The sequence below is a fragment of the Eleutherodactylus coqui genome, chromosome 11 (assembly GCF_035609145.1).
Source record: "Eleutherodactylus coqui strain aEleCoq1 chromosome 11, aEleCoq1.hap1, whole genome shotgun sequence".
Classification (NCBI taxonomy): domain Eukaryota; kingdom Metazoa; phylum Chordata; class Amphibia; order Anura; family Eleutherodactylidae; genus Eleutherodactylus; species Eleutherodactylus coqui.
In genome coordinates this window covers 52,741,884-52,751,518 of record NC_089847.1, presented here as the reverse complement: position 1 = coordinate 52,751,518, position 9,635 = coordinate 52,741,884, and the positions used below count along the sequence as shown (strand labels likewise).

The 9,635-nt window shown below is 44.6% G+C and overlaps 3 non-coding genes across 3 annotated transcripts; all 3 read left to right on the top strand.

Annotated features, from left to right (window-relative positions):
• The first annotated feature begins 3,091 nt into the window (after positions 1-3,091).
• Positions 3,092-3,163, top strand: TRNAD-GUC (transfer RNA aspartic acid (anticodon GUC)). The gene has a single exon. It is a non-coding gene; the product is annotated as a tRNA-Asp (tRNA).
• A 3,266-nt stretch (positions 3,164-6,429) lies between these two features.
• TRNAD-GUC (transfer RNA aspartic acid (anticodon GUC)) lies at positions 6,430-6,501 on the top strand. Its single transcript has one exon. It is a non-coding gene; the product is annotated as a tRNA-Asp (tRNA).
• Positions 6,502-8,339: 1,838 nt separating this feature from the next.
• On the top strand, positions 8,340-8,411 carry TRNAD-GUC (transfer RNA aspartic acid (anticodon GUC)). The gene has a single exon. It is a non-coding gene; the product is annotated as a tRNA-Asp (tRNA).
• Positions 8,412-9,635: the final 1,224 nt, after the last annotated feature.

Sequence of the window (9,635 nt, the reverse complement as noted above, 5' to 3'; positions counted from 1 at the left end):
AGCGCTTTGTCCCCAGGAATCACTGCAGCTTTACCTTTGGGGAAAGAGAAAAAGTCTGATTTGTCAGACTTGAGATTTCTTTAGCTGGACTTTGCAGTTAGATGACTCAAGATATCATCTGTGGAAGCTATTTTTCTTTTGGCAGAACATCTGCGTATGTGTAAATGGGCAAAATTCTATCGGTCCCAAGAGTAAATGGGTCTGCCCGAATACTGCCATGCTTTCATCAGCTTCTTCCTCGTTAGTATAGTGGCGAGTAGTCACGCGGGAGACCGGGGTTCGATTCCCCGACGGGGAGTGCTTTTCTCGTTTTCTACGAAGCTATTTCCCAAGACTGTCGCCATCTTTGACAAAGTCCATCTCAAGAAGAAGTGCTTCCTGCTAAATGCTAAGAAGCATGTCACTTTGCTATCCTCTTGCCTATGTACTATTTACAACACCAGGTTATGTTTTTCTGCATTTCACCTCCAAACAGCGCTTTGTCCCCAGGAATCACTGCAGCTTTACCTTTGGGGAAAAGGAAAAAGTCTGATTTGTCAGACTTGAGATTTCTTTAGCTGGACTTTGCAGTTAGATGACTCAAGATATCATCTGTGGAAGCTATTTTTCTTTTGGCAGAACATCTGCGTATGTGTAAATGGGCAAAATTCTATCGGTCCCAAGAGTAAATGGGTCTGCCTGAATACTGCCATGCTTTCATCAGCTTCTTCCTCGTTAGTATAGTGGCGAGTAGTCACGCGGGAGACCGGGGTTCGATTCCCCGACGGGGAGTGCTTTTCTCGTTTTCTACGAAGCTATTTCCCAAGACTGTCGCCATCTTTGACAAAGTCCATCTCAAGAAGAAGTGCTTCCTGCTTAATGCTAAGAAGCATGCCACTTTGCTATCCTCTTGCCTATGTACTGTTTACAACACCAGGTTATGTTTTTCTGCATTTCACCTCCAAACAGCGCTTTGTCCCCAGGAATCACTGCAGCTTTACCTTTGGGGAAAGAGAAAAAGTCTGATTTGTCAGACTTGAGATTTCTTTAGCTGGACTTTGCAGTTAGATGACTCAAGATATCATCTGTGGAAGCTATTTTTCTTTTGGCAGAACATCTGCGTATGTGTAAATGGGCAAAATTCTATCGGTCCCAAGAGTAAATGGGTCTGCCTGAATACTGCCATGCTTTCATCAGCTTCTTCCTCATTAGTATAGTGGCGAGTAGTCACGCGGGAGACCGGGGTTCGATTCCCCGACGGGGAGTGCTTTTCTCGTTTTCTACGAAGCTATTTCCCAAGACTGTCGCCATCTTTGACAAAGTCCATCTCAAGAAGAAGTGCTTCCTGCTAAATGCTAAGAAGCATGCCACTTTGCTATCCTCTTGCCTATGTACTGTTTACAACACCAGGTTATGTTTTTCTGCATTTCACCTCCAAACAGCGCTTTGTCCCCAGGAATCACTGCAGCTTTACCTTTGGGGAAAGAGAAAAAGTCTGATTTGTCAGACTTGAGATTTCTTTAGCTGGACTTTGCAGTTAGATGACTCAAGATATCATCTGTGGAAGCTATTTTTCTTTTGGCAGAACATCTGCGTATGTGTAAATGGGCAAAATTCTATCGGTCCCAAGAGTAAATGGGTCTGACCGAATACTGCCATGCTTTCATCAGCTTCTTCCTCGTTAGTATAGTGGTGAGTATCCCCGCCTGTCATGCGGGAGACCGGGGTTCGATTCCCCGACGGGGACTGCTTTTCTCGTTTTCTACGAAGCTATTTCCCAAGACTGTCGCCATCTTTGACAAAGTCCATCTCAAGAAGAAGTGCTTCCTGCTAAATGCTAAGAAGCATGTCACTTTGCTATCCTCTTGCCTATGTACTATTTACAACACCAGGTTATGTTTTTCTGCATTTCACCTCCAAACAGCGCTTTGTCCCCAGGAATCACTGCAGCTTTACCTTTGGGGAAAAGGAAAAAGTCTGATTTGTCAGACTTGAGATTTCTTTAGCTGGACTTTGCAGTTAGATGACTCAAGATATCATCTGTGGAAGCTATTTTTCTTTTGGCAGAACATCTGCGTATGTGTAAATGGGCAAAATTCTATCGGTCCCAAGAGTAAATGGGTCTGCCTGAATACTGCCATGCTTTCATCAGCTTCTTCCTCGTTAGTATAGTGGCGAGTAGTCACGCGGGAGACCGGGGTTCGATTCCCCGACGGGGAGTGCTTTTCTCGTTTTCTACGAAGCTATTTCCCAAGACTGTCGCCATCTTTGACAAAGTCCATCTCAAGAAGAAGTGCTTCCTGCTAAATGCTAAGAAGCATGCCACTTTGCTATCCTCTTGCCTATGTACTGTTTACAACACCAGGTTATGTTTTTCTGCATTTCACCTCCAAACAGCGCTTTGTCCCCAGGAATCACTGCAGCTTTACCTTTGGGGAAAGAGAAAAAGTCTGATTTGTCAGACTTGAGATTTCTTTAGCTGGACTTTGCAGTTAGATGACTCAAGATATCATCTGTGGAAGCTATTTTTCTTTTGGCAGAACATCTGCTTATGTGTAAATGGGCAAAATTCTATCGGTCCCAAGAGTAAATGGGTCTGCCCGAATACTGCCATGCTTTCATCAGCTTCTTCCTCGTTAGTATAGTGGTGAGTGTTCCCGCCTGTCACGCGGGAGACCGGGGTTCGATTCCCCGACGGGGAGTGCTTTTCTCGTTTTCTACGAAGCTATTTCCCAAGACTGTCGCCATCTTTGACAAAGTCCATCTCAAGAAGAAGTGCTTCCTGCTTAATGCTAAGAAGCATGCCACTTTGCTATCCTCTTGCCTATGTACTGTTTACAACACCAGGTTATGTTTTTCTGCATTTCACCTCCAAACAGCGCTTTGTCCCCAGGAATCACTGCAGCTTTACCTTTGGGGAAAGAGAAAAAGTCTGATTTGTCAGACTTGAGATTTCTTTAGCTGGACTTTGCAGTTAGATGACTCAAGATATCATCTGTGGAAGCTATTTTTCTTTTGGCAGAACATCTGCGTATGTGTAAATGGGCAAAATTCTATCGGTCCCAAGAGTAAATGGGTCTGACCGAATACTGCCATGCTTTCATCAGTTTCTTCCTCGTTAGTATAGTGGTGAGTATCCCCGCCTGTCACGCGGGAGACCGGGGTTCGATTCCCCGACGGGGAGTGCTTTTCTCGTTTTCTACGAAGCTATTTCCCAAGACTGTCGCCATCTTTGACAAAGTCCATCTCAAGAAGAAGTGCTTCCTGCTAAATGCTAAGAAGCATGCCACTTTGCTATCCTCTTGCCTATGTACTATTTACAACACCAGGTTATGTTTTTCTGCATTTCACCTCCAAACAGCGCTTTGTCCCCAGGAATCACTGCAGCTTTACCTTTGGGGAAAAGGAAAAAGTCTGATTTGTCAGACTTGAGATTTCTTTAGCTGGACTTTGCAGTTAGATGACTCAAGATATCATCTGTGGAAGCTATTTTTCTTTTGGCAGAACATCTGCGTATGTGTAAATGGGCAAAATTCTATCGGTCCCAAGAGTAAATGGGTCTGCCCGAATACTGCCATGCTTTCATCAGCTTCTTCCTCGTTAGTATAGTGGCGAGTAGTCACGCGGGAGACCGGGGTTCGATTCCCCGACGGGGAGTGCTTTTCTCGTTTTCTACGAAGCTATTTCCCAAGACTGTCGCCATCTTTGACAAAGTCCATCTCAAGAAGAAGTGCTTCCTGCTAAATGCTAAGAAGCATGTCACTTTGCTATCCTCTTGCCTATGTACTATTTACAACACCAGGTTATGTTTTTCTGCATTTCACCTCCAAACAGCGCTTTGTCCCCAGGAATCACTGCAGCTTTACCTTTGGGGAAAAGGAAAAAGTCTGATTTGTCAGACTTGAGATTTCTTTAGCTGGACTTTGCAGTTAGATGACTCAAGATATCATCTGTGGAAGCTATTTTTCTTTTGGCAGAACATCTGCGTATGTGTAAATGGGCAAAATTCTATCGGTCCCAAGAGTAAATGGGTCTGCCTGAATACTGCCATGCTTTCATCAGCTTCTTCCTCGTTAGTATAGTGGCGAGTAGTCACGCGGGAGACCGGGGTTCGATTCCCCGACGGGGAGTGCTTTTCTCGTTTTCTACGAAGCTATTTCCCAAGACTGTCGCCATCTTTGACAAAGTCCATCTCAAGAAGAAGTGCTTCCTGCTTAATGCTAAGAAGCATGCCACTTTGCTATCCTCTTGCCTATGTACTGTTTACAACACCAGGTTATGTTTTTCTGCATTTCACCTCCAAACAGCGCTTTGTCCCCAGGAATCACTGCAGCTTTACCTTTGGGGAAAGAGAAAAAGTCTGATTTGTCAGACTTGAGATTTCTTTAGCTGGACTTTGCAGTTAGATGACTCAAGATATCATCTGTGGAAGCTATTTTTCTTTTGGCAGAACATCTGCGTATGTGTAAATGGGCAAAATTCTATCGGTCCCAAGAGTAAATGGGTCTGCCTGAATACTGCCATGCTTTCATCAGCTTCTTCCTCATTAGTATAGTGGCGAGTAGTCACGCGGGAGACCGGGGTTCGATTCCCCGACGGGGAGTGCTTTTCTCGTTTTCTACGAAGCTATTTCCCAAGACTGTCGCCATCTTTGACAAAGTCCATCTCAAGAAGAAGTGCTTCCTGCTAAATGCTAAGAAGCATGCCACTTTGCTATCCTCTTGCCTATGTACTGTTTACAACACCAGGTTATGTTTTTCTGCATTTCACCTCCAAACAGCGCTTTGTCCCCAGGAATCACTGCAGCTTTACCTTTGGGGAAAGAGAAAAAGTCTGATTTGTCAGACTTGAGATTTCTTTAGCTGGACTTTGCAGTTAGATGACTCAAGATATCATCTGTGGAAGCTATTTTTCTTTTGGCAGAACATCTGCGTATGTGTAAATGGGCAAAATTCTATCGGTCCCAAGAGTAAATGGGTCTGACCGAATACTGCCATGCTTTCATCAGCTTCTTCCTCGTTAGTATAGTGGTGAGTATCCCCGCCTGTCATGCGGGAGACCGGGGTTCGATTCCCCGACGGGGACTGCTTTTCTCGTTTTCTACGAAGCTATTTCCCAAGACTGTCGCCATCTTTGACAAAGTCCATCTCAAGAAGAAGTGCTTCCTGCTAAATGCTAAGAAGCATGTCACTTTGCTATCCTCTTGCCTATGTACTATTTACAACACCAGGTTATGTTTTTCTGCATTTCACCTCCAAACAGCGCTTTGTCCCCAGGAATCACTGCAGCTTTACCTTTGGGGAAAAGGAAAAAGTCTGATTTGTCAGACTTGAGATTTCTTTAGCTGGACTTTGCAGTTAGATGACTCAAGATATCATCTGTGGAAGCTATTTTTCTTTTGGCAGAACATCTGCGTATGTGTAAATGGGCAAAATTCTATCGGTCCCAAGAGTAAATGGGTCTGCCTGAATACTGCCATGCTTTCATCAGCTTCTTCCTCGTTAGTATAGTGGCGAGTAGTCACGCGGGAGACCGGGGTTCGATTCCCCGACGGGGAGTGCTTTTCTCGTTTTCTACGAAGCTATTTCCCAAGACTGTCGCCATCTTTGACAAAGTCCATCTCAAGAAGAAGTGCTTCCTGCTAAATGCTAAGAAGCATGCCACTTTGCTATCCTCTTGCCTATGTACTGTTTACAACACCAGGTTATGTTTTTCTGCATTTCACCTCCAAACAGCGCTTTGTCCCCAGGAATCACTGCAGCTTTACCTTTGGGGAAAGAGAAAAAGTCTGATTTGTCAGACTTGAGATTTCTTTAGCTGGACTTTGCAGTTAGATGACTCAAGATATCATCTGTGGAAGCTATTTTTCTTTTGGCAGAACATCTGCTTATGTGTAAATGGGCAAAATTCTATCGGTCCCAAGAGTAAATGGGTCTGCCCGAATACTGCCATGCTTTCATCAGCTTCTTCCTCGTTAGTATAGTGGTGAGTGTTCCCGCCTGTCACGCGGGAGACCGGGGTTCGATTCCCCGACGGGGAGTGCTTTTCTCGTTTTCTACGAAGCTATTTCCCAAGACTGTCGCCATCTTTGACAAAGTCCATCTCAAGAAGAAGTGCTTCCTGCTTAATGCTAAGAAGCATGCCACTTTGCTATCCTCTTGCCTATGTACTGTTTACAACACCAGGTTATGTTTTTCTGCATTTCACCTCCAAACAGCGCTTTGTCCCCAGGAATCACTGCAGCTTTACCTTTGGGGAAAGAGAAAAAGTCTGATTTGTCAGACTTGAGATTTCTTTAGCTGGACTTTGCAGTTAGATGACTCAAGATATCATCTGTGGAAGCTATTTTTCTTTTGGCAGAACATCTGCGTATGTGTAAATGGGCAAAATTCTATCGGTCCCAAGAGTAAATGGGTCTGACCGAATACTGCCATGCTTTCATCAGTTTCTTCCTCGTTAGTATAGTGGTGAGTATCCCCGCCTGTCACGCGGGAGACCGGGGTTCGATTCCCCGACGGGGAGTGCTTTTCTCGTTTTCTACGAAGCTATTTCCCAAGACTGTCGCCATCTTTGACAAAGTCCATCTCAAGAAGAAGTGCTTCCTGCTAAATGCTAAGAAGCATGCCACTTTGCTATCCTCTTGCCTATGTACTATTTACAACACCAGGTTATGTTTTTCTGCATTTCACCTCCAAACAGCGCTTTGTCCCCAGGAATCACTGCAGCTTTACCTTTGGGGAAAAGGAAAAAGTCTGATTTGTCAGACTTGAGATTTCTTTAGCTGGACTTTGCAGTTAGATGACTCAAGATATCATCTGTGGAAGCTATTTTTCTTTTGGCAGAACATCTGCGTATGTGTAAATGGGCAAAATTCTATCGGTCCCAAGAGTAAATGGGTCCGCCCGAATACTGCCATGCTTTCATCAGCTTCTTCCTCGTTAGTATAGTGGCGAGTAGTCACGCCTGTCACGTGGGAGACCGGGGTTCGATTCCCCGACGGGGAGTGCTTTTCTCGTTTTCTACTAAGCTATTTCCCAAGACTGTCGCCATCTTTGACAAAGTCCATCTCAAGAAGAAGTGCTTCCTGCTAAATGCTAAGAAGCATGCCAATTTGCTATCCTCTTGCCTATGTACTGTTTACAACACCAGGTTATGTTTTTCTGCATTTCACCTCCAAACAGCGCTTTGTCCCCAGGAAACACAGCAGCTTTACCTTTGGGGAAAGAGAAAAAGTCTGATTTGTCAGACTTGAGATTTCTTTAGCTGGACTTTGCAGTTAGATGACTCAAGATATCATCTGTGGAAGCTATTTTTCTTTTGGCAGAACATCTGCGTATGTGTAAATGGGCAAAATTCTATCGGTCCCAAGAGTAAATGGGTCTGCCCGAATACTGCCATGCTTTCATCAGCTTCTTCCTCGTTAGTATAGTGGCGAGTAGTCACGCGGGAGACCGGGGTTCGATTCCCCAACGGGGAGTGCTTTTCTCGTTTTCTACGAAGCTATTTCCCAAGACTGTCGCCATCTTTGACAAAGTCCATCTCAAGAAGAAGTGCTTCCTGCTAAATGCTAAGAAGCATGCCACTTTGCTATCCTCTTGCCTATGTACTGTTTACAACACCAGGTTATGTTTTTCTGCATTTCACCTCCAAACAGCGCTTTGTCCCCAGGAATCACTGCAGCTTTACCTTTGGGGAAAAGGAAAAAGTCTGATTTGTCAGACTTGAGATTTCTTTAGCTGGACTTTGCAGTTAGATGACTCAAGATATCATCTGTGGAAGCTATTTTTCTTTTGGCAGAACATCTGCGTATGTGTAAATGGGCAAAATTCTATCGGTCCCAAGAGTAAATGGGTCTGCCCGAATACTGCCATGCTTTCATCAGCTTCTTCCTCGTTAGTATAGTGGCGAGTAGTCACGCGGGAGACCGGGGTTCGATTCCCCGACGGGGAGTGCTTTTCTCGTTTTCTACGAAGCTATTTCCCAAGACTGTCGCCATCTTTGACAAAGTCCATCTCAAGAAGAAGTGCTTCCTGCTTAATGCTAAGAAGCATGCCACTTTGCTATCCTCTTGCCTATGTACTGTTTACAACACCAGGTTATGTTTTTCTGCATTTCACCTCCAAACAGCGCTTTGTCCCCAGGAATCACTGCAGCTTTACCTTTGGGGAAAGAGAAAAAGTCTGATTTGTCAGACTTGAGATTTCTTTAGCTGGACTTTGCAGTTAGATGACTCAAGATATCATCTGTGGAAGCTATTTTTCTTTTGGCAGAACATCTGCGTATGTGTAAATGGGCAAAATTCTATCGGTCCCAAGAGTAAATGGGTCTGACCGAATACTGCCATGCTTTCATCAGTTTCTTCCTCGTTAGTATAGTGGTGAGTATCCCCGCCTGTCACGCGGGAGACCGGGGTTCGATTCCCCGACGGGGAGTGCTTTTCTCGTTTTCTACGAAGCTATTTCCCAAGACTGTCGCCATCTTTGACAAAGTCCATCTCAAGAAGAAGTGCTTCCTGCTAAATGCTAAGAAGCATGCCACTTTGCTATCCTCTTGCCTATGTACTATTTACAACACCAGGTTATGTTTTTCTGCATTTCACCTCCAAACAGCGCTTTGTCCCCAGGAATCACTGCAGCTTTACCTTTGGGGAAAAGGAAAAAGTCTGATTTGTCAGACTTGAGATTTCTTTAGCTGGACTTTGCAGTTAGATGACTCAAGATATCATCTGTGGAAGCTATTTTTCTTTTGGCAGAACATCTGCGTATGTGTAAATGGGCAAAATTCTATCGGTCCCAAGAGTAAATGGGTCCGCCCGAATACTGCCATGCTTTCATCAGCTTCTTCCTCGTTAGTATAGTGGCGAGTAGTCACGCCTGTCACGTGGGAGACCGGGGTTCGATTCCCCGACGGGGAGTGCTTTTCTCGTTTTCTACTAAGCTATTTCCCAAGACTGTCGCCATCTTTGACAAAGTCCATCTCAAGAAGAAGTGCTTCCTGCTAAATGCTAAGAAGCATGCCAATTTGCTATCCTCTTGCCTATGTACTGTTTACAACACCAGGTTATGTTTTTCTGCATTTCACCTCCAAACAGCGCTTTGTCCCCAGGAAACACAGCAGCTTTACCTTTGGGGAAAGAGAAAAAGTCTGATTTGTCAGACTTGAGATTTCTTTAGCTGGACTTTGCAGTTAGATGACTCAAGATATCATCTGTGGAAGCTATTTTTCTTTTGGCAGAACATCTGCGTATGTGTAAATGGGCAAAATTCTATCGGTCCCAAGAGTAAATGGGTCTGCCCGAATACTGCCATGCTTTCATCAGCTTCTTCCTCGTTAGTATAGTGGCGAGTAGTCACGCGGGAGACCGGGGTTCGATTCCCCAACGGGGAGTGCTTTTCTCGTTTTCTACGAAGCTATTTCCCAAGACTGTCGCCATCTTTGACAAAGTCCATCTCAAGAAGAAGTGCTTCCTGCTAAATGCTAAGAAGCATGCCACTTTGCTATCCTCTTGCCTATGTACTGTTTACAACACCAGGTTATGTTTTTCTGCATTTCACCTCCAAACAGCGCTTTGTCCCCAGGAATCACTGCAGCTTTACCTTTGGGGAAAAGGAAAAAGTCTGATTTGTCAGACTTGAGATTTCTTTAGCTGGACTTTG